Source organism: Prionailurus viverrinus, chromosome B3 (assembly GCF_022837055.1).
Source record: "Prionailurus viverrinus isolate Anna chromosome B3, UM_Priviv_1.0, whole genome shotgun sequence".
Taxonomy (NCBI): Eukaryota; Metazoa; Chordata; class Mammalia; order Carnivora; family Felidae; genus Prionailurus; species Prionailurus viverrinus.
The window spans coordinates 98,543,853-98,561,571 of record NC_062566.1 but is presented as its reverse complement, the minus strand read 5'-3'; the positions used below and the strand labels follow the sequence as shown (position 1 = coordinate 98,561,571).

Below are 17,719 nucleotides of genomic sequence, written 5' to 3'. Positions count from 1 at the left end.
TGTTCTCTGCCTGAACTTACTTACATTTTAATAAATTTCTTGAATAAGTCAGTTTATGATGATGTGTTGAACATAAGAATATCTCAAACGAGGAATGAAAACAAAGGATAAACCAACTAAATAATGTTTCATAAAGTAAGATTTTTATTTTATCCTTTGCCACCAAACTCTTCAGTTCCCCAGCTGGAAGAGCAGAAATTCCAGTAGCAGTAGCTAGCTTAGATAAGGAGGGATACCATGTTATTTCAGTCTACAGATTTATCTCAGATAATAAATTGTTCAGGGGTACCTGGGTAACTTAGTAGGTTACGTGTCCGACTCTTGATTTCATCTCAGGTCATGACTCACAGTTCATGAGATCAAGCCCTGCACTGGGCTCCTCGATGACAACACCGAGACTGCTTTGGATTCTCTCTCTCTCCCTCTCTCTGTCCCTCCCCTGCTTATGCATTCTCTCTCAAAATAAATTCTATTAAAATAAATAAATAAATAATTAACTGGTTTTCATGAAAATGGCTCTTGAAAAGTACTACTTTTCTAACAATGGCTTTTTTTTTTTTTTTTTTGTATTAGGGACTGTTCACCTAAATGCACACTAAATATTCTACAGTAAAATTTCAACATTATGATTTCAGTTAAAGACATGCTCAACAATTTATTTAACATAATGGTTTCCAACTATATCATACATATCGATGTACTACACACAACTGGATGAACCCAGCACATTTTGCTTTGTACACATATGCCAGTCAAGAGGACAGCAGAGCTAGCATCTTCTACAACTCTTCCATCGTTTCTGCCTGGCTTCTATTTCCGCTCTGTTTAAAGGACTTGTGTTTGGCCTTTATTCCTCTGAAGGTGCTTATCTGAGCCATAATTTGACTTTCAAGTACAAATAAAATTGTTTTTAAATGTTTATTCATTTTTTGAGAGAGTGCGAGCAGGGGAGGGGCAGAGAGAGAGGGAGTACAGCATCCAAGCAGGCTCCTGGCTCTGAGCTGTCAGCACAGAGACCCACACGGGGCTTGAACTCACGAACTGTGAGATCATGACCTGAGCCAAAGTCAGACACTTAACCAACTGAGCCATCCAAGCGCCACTCAAGTGCAGATAAAATGCAAGATAACCCTGAGCTCCAAAAATGCTGAAATTAGTGCAGAAAACAGTACAAAAAGAATAAACTTTCCAAAGAGTAACACCCCACCAACCACCACCAACTTTTCTCTTCCCTCCTTTGGTATGATATGCCTTCATTTTACCTATTACATTTTACATTCAAAGTGTATTTCTTTTCAAATTGTTTCTATTTACATTAACTCATCTTCATTGCTAGATTAATATTTTCTTACATGTGAAATTGGTCAGTTGAGATGGAACACAACATACCTTACCATTAAAATTAATGGAATATGTTTTCATGTAATAGCTTTTCGCTTAGCAGCAGGGTTGTCAAGAATGAATTCAAGATATTAAAGCAAGGATAAATACATTTGATTCTGAGTTCAATAAGAGTTTAGAGGGCAAGGGACACCAGTTCTATCTCAAAAAGAAAAAATTATTCAGCCTCAGCTAGACTAGCAAGGGATACCTATACACCAAAATAGACTAAAGAAACATAGGATGAGTGAGATCAACTAGTAGGAATAAGAATCACACTTCAAGGCTTAAAGATTTTAATTGTAATCATAACAAATTAGTGTGATACTAAAATCAAATTTATTCTAAAGAGTTGAATAATAACCCAACAAGATTAAAAGAAGGTAGAGTTGAGCAAAGGAAGGGAACAGATCACAGAACTAGAGCAGTCAGGATACTGTGAACTGAGCTTCAAAAAACAAATTAGGAGGGGCACCTGGATGGCTCAGTTGGTTAGGCAGTTAAGAGCCTGACTCCTGGTTTAGGCTCAGGTCATGATCTCATAGTTCAGGGGTCCAAGCCTTTCCTAGGGCTCTGTGATGACACAGTGGAGTGTACTTGAGATTCTTTCTCTCCCTCTCTCTCTGCCCCTCTCCTGTGTGCACACACGCACATTCTCTGTCTCTCTCTCTCTCAAATAAATTTAAAAAATAGGAATAGGTAAAAATGAAGATGAAGACTCCCATAAGGATGGTTTTATTCCAAACACTTAAAATGACAGATAAAACATTCACATCTCCCCATAACTGTAAATATCTTTTCAGTTATTCTGTGATTGATGTTTTTTTTTTAATGTTCATTTGTTTTTGAGAGCGTGTGCGCACGCGCGCGCACACACACACGCATGCACAAGTCGGGGAGGGGCAAAGAGAGAGGGAAACAGAATCAGAACTAGGCTCCAGGCTCTGAGCTGTCAACCCAGATTCCAACATGGGGCTCAAACTGTGATTGATATATTTCTTGTCTCCTTTCATCATCCTTGTTTCTCTTTTAATTATTCAGTTTCTTATAATTCTTAGAATTTGGGGTTGGAAAAACCATGTAGCTGGTGTAGAGATGCCTAGTATAAATAGGTTGTTAGCATCTTCATAGTATTTAACAAGTCTTTAGTCCTTTTTATTTCCAATAAATTGGTAAATTTAGAGGCTACATCGGATTCAGGATTATGACTTGAGTGTAAGACTACAGCACAGACAACGTGGCATATTTCCAAAAGTATGTATCTAATGTCCAGATGTCTCCCCTTTTGTAGTGATATTAGCAGCTACTGGTTATCCTTGCCTAGACATTATTCATTAGGGAGATGCAAATTGGTGGTATTCTAAGTCTATCATTCTTTCTTGATTAGGTAGAATACATCTATACAAATTTCTTCCCTGACCTGAGAAACAATTCATATGAGTAGGATAAATGCTTCTATTTACCAATTGTCAAAATAATAAGCTGGTCCAACAGCAATTAATTAAGGTTTTTTAAAAAAAAAAAATGTTGTAGTATGGATTCACAGGTTAAACACATTTGATTGGTTTCAATTCATTAGTTATTACCTTTATTGATGTTCAAATTCCCTTTTGGCCAATGGGATCCTATTCAGGACGGCTCCTAAGTCGTTTCAACACTACCCTCATACTTTTTGCCTCTATTGCTTCAGGTATGTTCTAGTCTGTGGCAAACAGACTCTAAAGTGGTCCTCATGGTCTCTGCCACTTGGGTGTTCTCACCCTTGTGCAATCTCTTGGTAAGGGTGAGTGAGATCTGTGACTTGCTTCATATCAATAAAGTATGGCAAAGGTGACAGGATGTAATTGATTACATATACATGATTATGATACTTAAGACTGTAACCCATGTTACTTAGGACATGCTTCGTCTCCCTTAATGGCTTTGAAGAAGCAAGCTGCCGTGTTGGTAAGCTGCCTATGGAGAAAGCCATGGAGCAAGGAGCTAAAAACAGCCTCCTGGACAATAACCAGCAAGAAACTGAGGCTTTCGCTTAGGCAGCCTGTAAAGTACTGAATGCTACCAACAATTACATGAACTTGGAAGCATATTTTTCCCCAGCTAAGCCTCACATGAGACCCCAGCCTTGGTCAACACCCTAACAGTAACTCTGTGAAACACTGTAGACCCAGTTAAACTCCTGACCCACAGAATCCATGGTATAATAAATGTGTGTTGTTTTAAGTATCTAACCCTGTATCATACTGTAACAGAAACTAATCATTAAATTTTAAGTTTGTCTCATACATTTCCTGCTTAGACTGAGAAAATGCCCATTTTGAGCACTAATTTACTTTTATTGTGAAAGGTATTTAAAGACCACAATATAGGCACCAGGAGTGCTTTTTGCTACTAAGGCAGTCATTATTTCTAGGTCTTCTTAGTCAAGAAGGACCAGAAAATGTATATATTTTAAGCTAAATTATTGCATGAGGGCATATACAACGTTTCACTAAAATTAGTACTATGGAGTTTTTATGTCATTTCACTGACCTTAACACTACATCTGTTTTCAACAATGCTAAAAATCTGTTTTCAACAACACCAGCGTAATCACTCATTTCATTTAGCCCACAATGCACACATTACATAGTACAGGAATAACAACGTATATATACATTACCACCAAAATTATGATTATAGTAGTTTGAGATTTGCCTTTTTTGCCATCGTTCCTCCACTCTCTTCCCAGGGTATATTTCAATTGGGATATACAGCCAAGTTACCATGTTTTAAAGTCACATGGCATAGTTCGCTCTGGTGTTCACCAAGTGAATACAAGATTCAGTGGTTTCATTTTACTTTTTATTTTTAAGGGTTTTTAAATTTTCATTTAACAATTATGTAAAATATTTAAATGGCTCCAAAGTCAAGTCTTAAGAAAAATTAATTCAAAGCACAAATTATACCCTTGTGCTTTTCTACACTGTAGGTCTCTCCCTCATAAGTAACCATCATTTTTTAGACTTCATTTTCTTCTATTTCTTAATGTTATTTATTCATTTTGAGAGAGAGAGAGAGAGAGAGAGAGAGAGAGAGAGAGAGAGAGAAAGCGAGTAAGCGCCAGGCAGGGGCAGAGAGAGAGAATCCCAAGCACAGAGCCCAACACAGGGCTTGATCCTGTGAATTGGGATATCATGACCTGAGCTGAAATCACGAAGTGGAGAAGTGGATGCTTAACCAAATGAGCCATCCAGGCTCCCCTCTCTTCTACTTTTAATAAGACACACACACACACACACACACACACACACACACACACACACACAAAATCATCTCCTTTATCAGTACAGGACTGCATATTATAAACACTTCTATCCACTTTGCTTTTTGTGTGTGTGCGTGTGTGTATGTGTTGTTGTTTTTTTTTAACTGTTCCAGAATAGACCTACTTTGTGACTAGAGGCACAGTGAGCCAGGTAGAAACAGTTGAAAATAAATTATGTAGAAGGAGAGGTAACAGGGGATTTAGCACAGATGGAAAAAAAAAAAATTGTTTTACATCTCTACTCAAAATAAGCCAGACAAACCAAAACCCCAAACCATAGGAAGAAAATTAATGATGAGGGAGGGGGAGAAATCAATAAAAAAACATTAATTAACACCAAATGGTATTAGTTTTGTAAAACAGTCTTCATAAAGATTTTTATTTTTTTTTTTATTTTTTTTTTCAACATTTATTTGTGGGACAGAGAGAGACAGAGCATGAACGGGGGAGGGGCAGAGAGAGAGGGAGACACAGAATCGGAAACAGGCTCCAGGCTCTAAGCCATCAGCCCAGAGCCTGACGCGGGGCTCGAACTCACGGACCGCGAGATCGTGACCTGGCTGAAGTCGGACGCTTAACCGACTGCGCCACCCAGGCGCCCCAAGATTTTTAAATTTCAACATGTTAAAGATGTCAGAGATAAAAAGACTCCTTTTTTTAAAGTAGCAAAAAGGTTATAAAACAAAAATAGAACTGAAATAGATGGGTGCATATGAAAAAGCAACTCCAAATCCAAGAGATGAAAACTATACATACTGGCAAATAGACTCAACAGACAAAATGAAGTCCAGACTGAACAGAGTAGAATTGGTAAACTGCTATAGAGTACTGAATTCACCTAGTATAAGGCACAGAAAAATAAAGAGAAAAAAAAACCTGAAAGACCAATTGAGGTACAAAGACCCCAACTTAGGTTTTTCAAAAAAGATGTGAAAATAACAGAAGCCATATTTGAAGAGCTGAGAATTTTCCAAAATTGAAGATCAGATTCCTCAGATTATATGTATACATACTCTTAGTATTAGTTGGATATATAGATGTTTGTCCTCATATACAGTACACTGTGGTGAAATTGTGAAATACCAAACACAATGAGCTGCTATTTAAGGAAATAATTAACCAGACTGCTTCACAACAAGTATCCGTAACAACTTAAGAAAACCAGATGCAAACCCTGGCATCACGGAAATGTTTGCAAATCTCTTATAATGTCACCCGGAGAGAGTGGAGACTTCAAATTTATCCGTACTTTAAACTCTATCCATATTTTAATACTCTCATGACTCTAAAAGCAAGGTGTGGACAATGCATAAAACTAGTAATTCAAAGACTTATTTCAAAGCATCTACTAAATTCACACATTCTAGCCCTTAAAAAAACCAAATTGAAATGCTAAGCAGTAAAATTTTACAGAAAACAGTAGCATAAAAGAGAAGAAACACAAATTAATTCCAGGCAAAGAATTTTGAAAGGCAACATAAAACTTTATAAGAGGACATGTAAGAATGTCTTTATAACCTTGTGGTAGGGAAGGATTTCCTAAACAAGACACAAAGTATAAATCATAAAAGGAAAATACTGATAAATTCAACAAAATTAAAATTTTTATCTATTAACAAAGACACTATATAACAAAGAAGACAAGTCACAAAGTGGGAGAAGACATTTGTGATACTAATCAGCAAAGAATTAATATTCAGAACCTATTAAGAACTCCTATCAAAAAGAAAAGCAACCCAACAGAAAAATCAAGTCATTCCAAAGAAAAGGAAACAAAAATGGCCAGCAAACATTTGAAAAGATGTTTCTTCTCAGTAAGCAGAAATGCAAAACCTACAAGGTATCATGAGGCTTACTCTAATATTTGCCAATTATCAAGTATAGGCAAGAATGTGGAGCCATCACATGTACACGTTAGTGAGGGGAATAAACTGGCACAACTGCCCTGGAAAACAATTTGGCACTGCCTAATAAAGCTGAAAATGCACCCCCCCCTACAACTCAGCAATTCCACTCCTAACTAAACAGAAAAGTCCAAAACAATTTGCTCAAAGGGCAAATCTCAACTCATTAGTGAGCAGAAAAATTAACTTAGTGGGTCTTAATTATCTTATTTTTAATGAAATGTCCTACCATCACATAGGTGTGGGTTTTTTTCAACAAACTTTCTTGTTCTATATGTGGCACATCTGATAATGTACTGAGTCCCATAATGTAAAATGTATTTCCTACTGTTAGTAACAAAAACATTTTTAAAAACATTATCCTGGAGATATTTATGTATGCAAGCATACCAATACACCTATGCAAGGTGTTCACAGCAGAGTTTTTAATAACAGCAAAAGAAAAGTGGAAACAACCCAAATGCCTGTCAATAGGTAATAAAGTGAAAAATATTCATATAATGAAATTCCATGCAGCAGTGAAAGTGAATGAATTAGAGCTATATGCAAAATGGTGGAAGAATGTCAGGACCATAAAGCTGAGGGTAAAAAGAAAGTTGCAAACGAACTCATACAGAAGGATCTCTTTTATATAGAGTTCAAAAACAAAACAGAAAAAGAAATATTTTAGGAATAGAAACAGATGTGGTAAAATCACATAAAAAAAGTCATCAAAAAACAAAAATAAAAGCAAAAAAAGTTGGGCACCTGGGTGGCTCAGTCGGTTAAGTGTCCAACTTCGGCTCAGGTCACATCTCACGGTTCATGGGTTCGAGCCCCATGTCAGGATTTGCACTGACAGCTCAGAGCCTGGAGTCTGCTTCAGATTCTGTGTCTCCCTCTCTCTCTCTGTTCCTCCCCACTCACACTCTGTCTCTCTTAAAAATAAATACTTAAAAAACCCCACAAAAAACAAAAAAGGCAAATATAACATAATGGTTACTTCTGGGGGGCAGGGGAGAGTAGCACAAAAATAAAGAAAAAGTTAGGATAATGTTCTTGAACTGGTATTAGATACAAGGCTGTTCACTGCATCCTTACTCTTTATATTTCATATTTTTTATTTTGTTTTTATGTACTTAATTTTTAACAAAAAAAAAATTTAAAGTTGAGTGAAAGGTACACAGATATTTGGTACAAAGGTATTTCTTTTATATTTCATCTTTAAATTGTACAACATATTCTATATGCTTTTGTACACCTGAATCATTCAATACTTGTTTTAACTTTCAACAAAATAAAAAAAAATGACAAGTAGAAAGATAAATATAAATTAAAATCTCTCAACCTCTCAATCTCTCTCTTTCTAGCTTCAGCTCTGGTCATGATCTCACAGTTTGTCAGTTCAAGCCCCACATCAGGCTCACTGCTGTCAGCACAGAGCCTGCTTCAGATGCTCTGTCCCACTCTCTCTCTCTCTCTGCCCCTCCCCTGCTTACGCTCTCTCAAAATAAATAAACTTAAAAAAAAAAATCCTCTCTCTCCCACTGACCCTGCCCTGTGCTCACTCTCTCTAAAATCAAATAAAAATTTTTTTAATTGGTATGTTATTTTAAATGCTGCTGGGATGTTTTGCTTAAATAAAACTGAAAGAATATGGAATATAATTACTCACCTATTTATACCATATAAACAATGCTAGACAAGCAGGAAAGAATTCAGCCTGGTTCATTTCAGTTATTTTATATTTATAAAGTATTTCTTGTCTCCCCTACCCCTATCAGACAAGGTAAATGCATGGGTTATATTTTACATAGAATTCCGAGGCTAATCTTTTTTTTTTTTTTTATGAAATTTATTGACAAATTGGTTTCCATACAACACCCAGTGCTCATCCCAAAAGGTGCCCTCCTCAATACCCATCACCCACCCTCTCCTCCCTCCCACCCCCCATCAACCCTCAGTTTGTTCTCAGTTTTTAACAGTCTCTTATGCTTTGGCTCTCTCCCATTCTAACCTCTTTTTTTTTTTTTTTTCCTTCCCCTCCCCCATGGGTTCCTGTTAAGTTTCTCAGGACCCACATAAGAGTGAAACCATATGGTATCTGTCTTTCTCTGTATGGCTTATTTCACTTAGCATCACACTCTCCAGTTCCATCCACGTTGCTACAAAAGGCCGTATTTCATTCTTTCTCATTGCTACGTAGAATTCCATTGTGTATATAAACCACAATTTCTTTATCCATTCATCAGTTGATGGACATTTAGGCTCTTTCCATAATTTGGCTATTGTTGAGAATGCTGCTATAAACATTGGGGTATAAGTGGCCCTATGCATCAGTACTCCTGTATCCCTTGGATAAATTCCTAGCAGTGCTATTGCTGGGTCATAGGGTAGGTCTATTTTCAATTTTCTGAGGAACCTCCACACTGCTTTCCAGAGCGGCTGCACCAATTTGCATTCCCACCAACAGTGCAAGAGGGTTCCCGTTTCTCCACATTCTCTCCAGCATCTATAGTCTCCTGATTTGTTCATTTTGGCCACTCTGACTGGCGTGAGGTGGTATCTCAGTGTGGTTTTGATTTGTATTTCCCTGATAAGGAGCGACGCTGAACATCTTTTCATGTGCCTGTTGGCCATCCGGATGTCTTCTTTAGAGAAGTGTCTATTCATGTTTTCTGCCCATTTCTTCACTGGGTTATTTGTTTTTCGGGTGTGGAGTTTGGTGAGCTCTTTATAGATTTTGGATACTAGCCCTTTGTCCGATATGTCATTTGCGAATATCTTTTCCCATTCCGTTGGTTGCCTTTTAGTTTTGTTGGTTGTTTCCTTTGCTGTGCAGAAGCTTTTTATCTTCATAAGGTCCCAGTAATTCACTTTTGCTTTTAATTCCCTTGCCTTTGGGGATGTGTCGAGTAAGAGATTGCTACGGCTGAGGTCAGAGAGGTCTTTTCCTGCTTTCTCTTCCAAGGTTTTGATGGTTTCCTGTCTCACATTTAGGTCCTTTATCCATTTTGAGTTTATTTTTGTGAATGGTGTGAGAAAGTGGTCTAGTTTCAACCTTCTGCATGTTGCTGTCCAGTTCTCCCAGCACCATTTGTTAAAGAGGCTGTCTTTTTTCCATTGGATGTTCTTTCCTGCTTTGTCAAAGATGAGTTGGCCATACATTTGTGGGTCTAGTTCTGGAGTTTCTATTCTATTCCATTGGTCTATGTGTCTGTTTTTGTGCCACCGAGGCTAATCTTAAATGTGTATTTTACTTGAAAACTGCTCCAAAAATTTCAAGCTCAGAAAGACGTTATTCAAGTTAAAACTAAATGCAATTTTCTGGACACTCTCCCACCCCCAACAACCAAAAGAGCAAAATGACTAAGTCGCTTTTATAAAGGATCCAATTTAAACTTAAAATTATAGTTAACATCTAGGTCAAACTGGAAGGGATTTAAGAAATTACTCCCATTCATTAGCAACAGGGTATCAACCACAAGGATTATTATACACCAGAGAACCTGAAACTGTACCCAGATATGAAGAGTACCAATATGACAAGCTTGAGAAATTCACTTCACAGAATTCATAACCTTCAGCCACCCTCAGACATCCAGGTTATGAAAATGTGAAAGAATTACACAACACATTTCAAATAAACATGACTTCCAATAAACTGAATACAGGTCAGAAGCAACATAAAGGAATTCAACCTGTGCGTGGATATTAAAAATTTAAGAAAACATCTTAAATGTTCAGCGACATAGCATTCAGAACACTGGGGAGCTTTCAATGTACAGCTTAGCCTGTTCAAATTTATTTCAAAGATAACTAGATCTAAACACATGCAATCATTAAATTATGTATGCACACATTTTACTCAGAAGACTTACATTACTGATCAACAAGGTTAACTGGTACTATGCACAAAAATATTTTTGCTGGAATTCGTGTATTAAATCATTTTCCATTCTGCTCCCAAGAATAAACCTGAAACCCTTATTTTTGGTCTCACTTTACATGGCATTCCATGTAAATCAACTAGCCATGCTAACAGAAGACTGATGGCACAAATGAGAAGCAGAAGGCTCAATGAGTCCCAATCATTTTCAAACAAGCAATTCATTCATTCATCAAATTGAGCACCACCTACTACAAGAAATATAGTTCCCTGGTAAAGAAGACAAAGTTCCCACTTCAGAGTGGGCAGTTACAGCAGTAACTCATAACACACATTCACAGAAATGAGCCTGAGAAAATTTCTTGGAATCTAGAAAGAGCATAGTCTACCTACTGTTTCTACATAAAACATTTTATATAATATTTGGTTTTAAGTTGCTTTTACTATTTTCTCCACTTGAAAAATTTCAAGTCCTCAAATTTAAGTCGCTAACATTAAGAATCAATCCTCTAACTCTCGGAGAAAAAAAAAAACCTGTATAACATTAATGTAGCTTTCTAATACCTAACAGATAATTGCACATAGACAGTGCCTATTTATTATTCATTCATGTATAGTAATCTCTACGCCCCACATGGGGCTTGAACTCACAACCCCCAGATCAAGAGGGACACACTCCACCAACTGAGCCAGCCAGGCACCCCATTATTATTATTATTATTATTATTATTATTATTACTTTAGAAAGCATTCTTTCAAAACAGTTCAATGAATCAGGATGGGCTCTAGATCAGAATACCTCAGTTCACATTCAGGTTCCTCCTCTTACTTGCTCTTTAAACAAATTATTTAACCTGTTTCCCTAGTTTCCACCAAATAGTACCTATCCCATAAAACTGTTTAAGAGTATTATATATGGCACCGTACATAAGTGTTTACAGAGACCAACAGCAAATAAGCACCCTAATACTAGCCATCACTTATGTAGCAACTAGTAAGATAACACACGCAAGGCAAATGAACCTTAGGCAGTTTAAGACAGTTAAGTTCACACATACAGTAAGTGGTACTAGTTAGCAGAGCCGAACCTAAGCTCTTAAGTCTCCCTAGCACACATGCTTTTTCCACTACACCACACATTATATAATTCAACTACTGGGGGGGGGGGGGGGGGGGGGGAGGACTTACATAAAATCTTGGAGTTAGTAAAGTCTAAGACTTGTAGGTCTCCTAAATACTGACCTCCAGCTTACTACACCAGACCACACTGTTTCCCTGGCAAATTAAATGACTCGTGCAAAAATAATAATTGTCCCACATTTTCCAGTGAGAATGTAGTATAACATCAAGTCTTGTGATAGACAATTACTGAAAACCATGTAAGTTCTTGTAAGTCATGGTGCCTATGTGGCTCAGGCTGCTAAACATCCCATTTCAGCTCAGGTCATGATCTCATGGGTTCATGAGTTCGAGCCCTGCATGGGGCTCTCTGTCAGTGCAAAGCCTGCTTCATAGCCTCTGTTTCCCTCTCTCTCTCTCTCTGCCCCTCCCACACTAGCGCACGCATTCACACACTCTCAAAAATAAACAAACATTAAAAAATAAATAAATGTTACAGTCAAAATAAAGAAATATGGATAAAGGACATTTTCCTCTTATAATGGTAGGCAGCTAGGATACTATGGCCCCTATGAAGCTTACTCAACATGAAAACTATCTTAAAGGAGCTCTCTCACTGGAGTAAATGACATTTCTCCCCTTGATAAAAATACATAGGCTGGTGTCTACACAGAAAGCTAAATGTTTCTGGCTAGCAGTCTACTCTCCTATATACTCACTTATTTCTATAAATCCATTAAATAGGAGAATGAAAACAAAAACTGTTATTTCTATAAAAACTAAGTTACATCCTTTGGAAGGTCTTGATGAATGAATGGAAAATCTAGAATGATTTTTAACTTGGAAAGCTTCCCAGTGCCTACATTTTCATTCCATTTTAGAGAAACCAATACTAGAAATCATAGGCAATGCTTTTAGGGTATGATTTACAGAAAAAAAAAGATTAGTAACCCCTACTCAAAGACAAGAGATTGATCCAAATAAAAAGTAAATGTTCTAAGTTAAAACATGCAAGTTATCTAACCAATGGTCCTAATCACACAGAGAAGGTCCAAAAGATCTCCACAACACTCTAACATCACTCCCTCCAACAAGGGGTTCTCAAAAGCCTCCTCCCACTTTTCTGCTGCTCTCTGCTCCTAGGAAAGGAGTAAACTGAAAACTATATGTATCCAAGAATGAGGTATCCATCACAGTGAGAAACTGCAGAATAAGGATTTAATTCACTTATAATGAATAGATATTTAATAAATCTTTATTGAACTGACCGAAACCCTTAAGATCCATCAATAAACAAAACAGACAAAAAGCCATGCCTTCACAGAGGTTATAGTGTGTGTTGGGGACACAGAGGAGAGACAATGAACACAATCAACAAAGAAATTATATAGTGTTAGAAGGTGGCAAGTGCCACGGAGAAAACAGAGCAAGATACAGGGATCATAAGTAGGGGAGTACAGCTTCAAATAAAATAAGATAGACCTTTTGAAAAACATTTGAAGAACAAAGATTTGAAGACTACAGGGTTGGCCATGATGATTTTTTAGGGAAAAAGTGATCCAAAGAGGGACAACAGCCAATGTAAAGGCTTTTACTTTGCCTATGAGAAGTCATTGCAGGGTTTTGAGGAGAGAAGTGATAGAATCTAGTTGCTGAGTTGAAAAAGACCAACGGGAGCTAGGGAAGAAGCAGGAAGGCCAGTTAGGAGGCTAACTACAGAAATCTAGGCTAGAGATAAGATGGCCAGGACCAGCCTTGAAAGCAATACAGGTGGTAAGAAGTGACTTGATTCTAGATATATTTTCAAGATAAGATAGAACCAAGAATGCCAAGTGTGAAAGAGATAAGTCAGAAATGACTCCAACTTTTTTTTTGCATGAATGTTGGATGGCGCTACCACCAAATGAGATGGACTAGACTGTATCTGAGGCAGGTTTAAAGAGAAAAATGGAATTTCAGTTTGAATTGAGTACTTCACCTACAAGCAGAAATGCAGAATAGGTTGTCTGGAGTGCAGAAGGAGAGCCTGGGCCGGAGATATAAATATGGAAGCCATCAGCATATAGGTATTTAAAGCCATGACATTGGATGAGATCACCAGAGAAATATAAAAAGAAAAGTGAACCAAGGACTGAGCACTTCAACTTCAAGAGTAGAGGATGAATCATAAGGCAGAAAGAGCAAAGCAATTAGTGAGGAAAGAAACCCAAAAAACACTGTCCCTGAAGGAGGGGAGTATAAACAAATTAATTTAAGTTCCACTCTGTACACAAATCACTTTGCTGAAACCAGATTTAAGTTAAAAGTTCTTAATCAGACTGTAGTAAAGTGATATGTAAAATACTAAATCATAACTTTTATAAAAGGAGTGGAACATTTCTTAAATAATTCCTAGAAATACTCTATTTTCTATTGGAGTCTCTACTAAAATTAGTCTTAGCACTAAAAGTATATTTTGTCTATTTTATCTTTTTAACATAAAAGTCTGTAACATTAGAGGAGGGAAAAAAAAAGCCTAAATGGTCTGCACTGCCATCTCTCTCAAAGACCAAAAACTCATTTAAACAGCAAGTCAACAGCCCGGCATACAAATAATTATAAATTGTCATTACTTTTCTTTTTCTACAGCTCAGATACCACAGGTTAAGTTAATCAAACTCCTTAGTTCATATTGCTTAAGATTTTTTCCCCGTTTGATTTTAATTTTGTTTATAGAAAAAGTAGCATATACTCCTACTAAATCAATGTTTTCCCTGTGATTTGCACATAAACTACATTTTTAGGATGAGAACATCCAAAGTCATGTTAACAAAAACGGAAAGAGAAAGGAATGAAACTCAACTCTATGCATAACAGTAATTAATGTCATTTCTAAAGAACCAGTTACTCGCTTCTAGCTTCTAAGTAGTCTGGATTTACCTTCAAAATAACTAAAAACTTAAAGAGTACACAGAACAAGCAGCTTATAAGATGTTACCCTCAAATATTTGATGCTCCTGCAAAGCATGGTCTCTCTACATTTCTTTATTACATATTAGAGGTCAGATTCCTGAAAAATCCAAAAGTACTTCCTGAAAATACTAAATTTACTAACAAATGAAATTTTTACAAAGTATTATGAGATCCTTTAGATTAAAACTTTGCTACAGGGGCAGCTGGGTGGCTCAGTCGGTTAAGCGTCTGACTTCAGCTCAGGTCATGATCTCATGGCTTATGGGTTCCAGCCACAAGTTGGGCTCTGTGCTGACAGCTCAGAGCCTGGAGCCTGCTTCGGATTTCACATCTCCGTTTCTCTCTCTGCCCCTCCCCCCATTCATGCGCGCGCGCTCTCTCTCTCTCTCTCTCTCTCTCTCTCTCTCTCTCAAGAATAAACATTAAAAAAATTAAAAAAAAAACTTTGCCACACAAAAATTATAATATTTAACTAAAATTGTATCTTCCATATTTTTAAGGAAAATTCTATTTTAACTTTAATAACAGTAAAAATCGTGAGTCGTAGAAGCTTCAAAAAAGCGTTCACTTCTTAGGCACTTTAAAAAAGCCATATTGATTGGGCGCCTAGGTGGCTCAATTGGTTAAGCATCTGACTTCAGCTCAGGTCATGATCTCACAGTGAGTTCCGGTCCCGCACCGGGCTCTGTGCTGACAGCTCAGAGCCTGGAGCCTGCTTCAGATTCTGTATCTCCCTCTCTCTCTGCCCCACTCACACACTCTCTCTCTCTCTCAAAAAACATTTAAAAAATTTAAAAATTAAATAAAAAATTAAAAAGCCATATTGACTTAATTAACAGCTAATTATTAAAATGTTCTTCCCACATTAAAGCCTACAAACTGGAAGGATGCTTGGGGTCAGAGACCCAAGAAAACACTTGCATCAAGCAGAAAAGACTACTGATGCTAAGGGATGACATAGAAAAACCTAAATTGGAACAAAATCATAAATTAATGACTCTTCGGAATGCTGACCCTGAGTCATCAAGAAAAGGTTAATACTCAATATCCCTTACAATTTTAAAGAGCTTAATATTTAAAGAAAATTTTTCATTGGCTTTCTTTTTTTTTAAGCTTCAGTGTGATTATGAGTCTCATAAAGGTAAAGTAAATAGAACACCGCATTCTCTAAGCACACTTGACAGAGATACAGTTATGACCGCTCATGCTGTACAATTAGAAAAGATATTTCTAATTTTACAAAGGAAGATGAATTTTTCTTAGAACCTACAAACAATAAACCCAGCTATTTCTTGTTAGATCTTTGAATGAAACGGGGAGGAGGGAGAGCTTGTTTATCAGAAAGCACAGTAAATATGAAAGCCTATAGCAGGGCACGTCTACCCCAAATACAGATCAACTCCAAAGTACTCAGTGTTATTCTTGCAAAGATCATCCCAGTCTTGTTGGCAACCGTTTTAGCCAAGCTGGAGGCAGTGTGGCCATTTGCCTACTAGGTGAGATAGAACAAGTGCAACCTAATTTAGCAAAAACTCAATTTTTAAATCAATTCCTAAACAATTCAAAGTGCTCTGTTCACCCCAAGGTGTTTATCCATAGCAGGCTACGGCTGTCTAAAATTTTCAAGACTTTCCACAAAGCATCTCAAAAAACCCACAACTTGGAACAGTTAGCTCTTTAAGCAGTGCCTATTCACATACCTTCTAAGGAATCCTTTTCTGATACAGGCCCAACTACGAATTTCGATTCCTCCTTCCTCCCAGAAGGAAAGGCTAAAAGTAAACAGCCCGCTATTTAACCTGATCAAGCCGCAGCTGTACAAGGTTAGGATGCCGCTCCCGGCGCCGGGAGCTACCCTTCTCTGGTGCACACATGCTCCTCGACAACCAACGTGCGGGGCTGCACATCCCACACCTGGTGTCTGATTACCGTATGACTTTCCTAGGCTGCCGGTTTGGTTTTCTGCCTAGCTCCCCAACGCCAAAATTCTCATTGTTGGAAACTGAAGGGGGAGGGGGAATCACTAAGGAAGACACACCCCTCAGGGAGAGGAAGGGATAACTTCCCCCGTCTCGAGGGCGGTCCAGAGATTTTTCCAAACTCTCCCCAAACGCATCTTTCCCAGCCCCAACTCCCCCCCCCCCCTTCCCGACCGTGACCCAGGGACACGCACCCGGCGGTGGGAGGGGGCACTGGGAAGAGGGCCAGCACCGGTTCCCTAAGTATCCGGAGGGGCAGCGAGAACTGAAATTCCAGCATGGCGTAAGCATGGCCCAGCTCCGGCCCAGGGACGCCGCCGGAGACGCGCTCCCTCTGTCCGCCGGCCGAGGAGGCGGTAATCCGCCTTCCTCCTGGGGGCCCACAGGCCCAGCTAAAAATAGGCGCCTCGGTCACCCCAGGGCCCTCTCCGGCCAACCTCGCACCGGGAGACGTCCCCGGGGGACTCCCCGGCCACACTTGTAGGCGCCGCGGCGGAGCCGGGGTCGGGCCCTGGGCGGCCGGGCGAGGCCAAGCGGCCCCTCGGAGCCTTCCCACCGCGGCGGCCCGACCCAGGCAGGAGCTTCACAGGGGCGACCCGGTGCCCGAGGCCTACCCAGCGGGCTGTGGCAGCGGCGGGCGGTGTCCGGGCCCCGGGGCCGCGCCCCCCGTCCGGCGCGGCCCTCCCGCCCGCCCTGGGACACCGCGGCCGGCACAGCCCTCCCTACCCTGGTCCCCAAGGCCGGCGCCCGGCCCGGCGCGGCCTGCTCACCCTTACCCTAAGCAGCCGGGGAAGGAGACCGGGAAGACGCGGCGGCACGGGCACTACAGCCCCGGCCGCCCGCTCAGAGGCGCCGCCGCCGCCGCCGCAGTTGCTCAGGTGCCGTCGCGCCGCCCGGCAGGAAACGGGCGGCTTCGGGGCGGGGCGGCCCCCGGCACGTCCCGGCGTCTGGGCCGGCGGTGCCCGGAGACCGGCCCCTTAAAGGGACAGGCGCCCGCCGCCTTTGCCCTGGCGCACGCGTCCGTGGGCTCCGGTAAGCCCCAGCGTGCAGCTAGCTTGGGATTCCGGGGCTTTCCTCCCGAGGCAAAGTCCCGCAGCTAGGTGGAGGGTGGGAGTCCAGGGTTTGGAGGCTCAGCGGAATTCCCTTCATTCATTAGCCCTGCTCTCGTTCCCTCGCTCCCTCCTTACCCCAAAGCTGGTTTCGTCTTGCA

At 39.7% G+C, this 17,719-nt stretch overlaps 1 protein-coding gene across 7 annotated transcripts in view; it reads right to left on the bottom strand.

Moving 5' to 3' along the window:
* Window positions 1-17,428, bottom strand: part of KTN1 (kinectin 1) — a 110,609-nt gene extending 93,181 nt beyond the window's left edge. For 4 of the 7 annotated variants that reach the window (XM_047862575.1, XM_047862577.1, XM_047862581.1 and 1 more), the window contains exon 1: window positions 17,286-17,428. The gene's annotated coding sequence lies outside the window, so the exon portion shown is untranslated. The remainder of the gene's footprint in view (window positions 1-17,285) is intronic. The other 3 variants (XM_047862578.1, XM_047862579.1, XM_047862582.1) reach the window with 1 other exon arrangement.
* Between the last annotated feature and the right edge of the window lie 291 nt (window positions 17,429-17,719).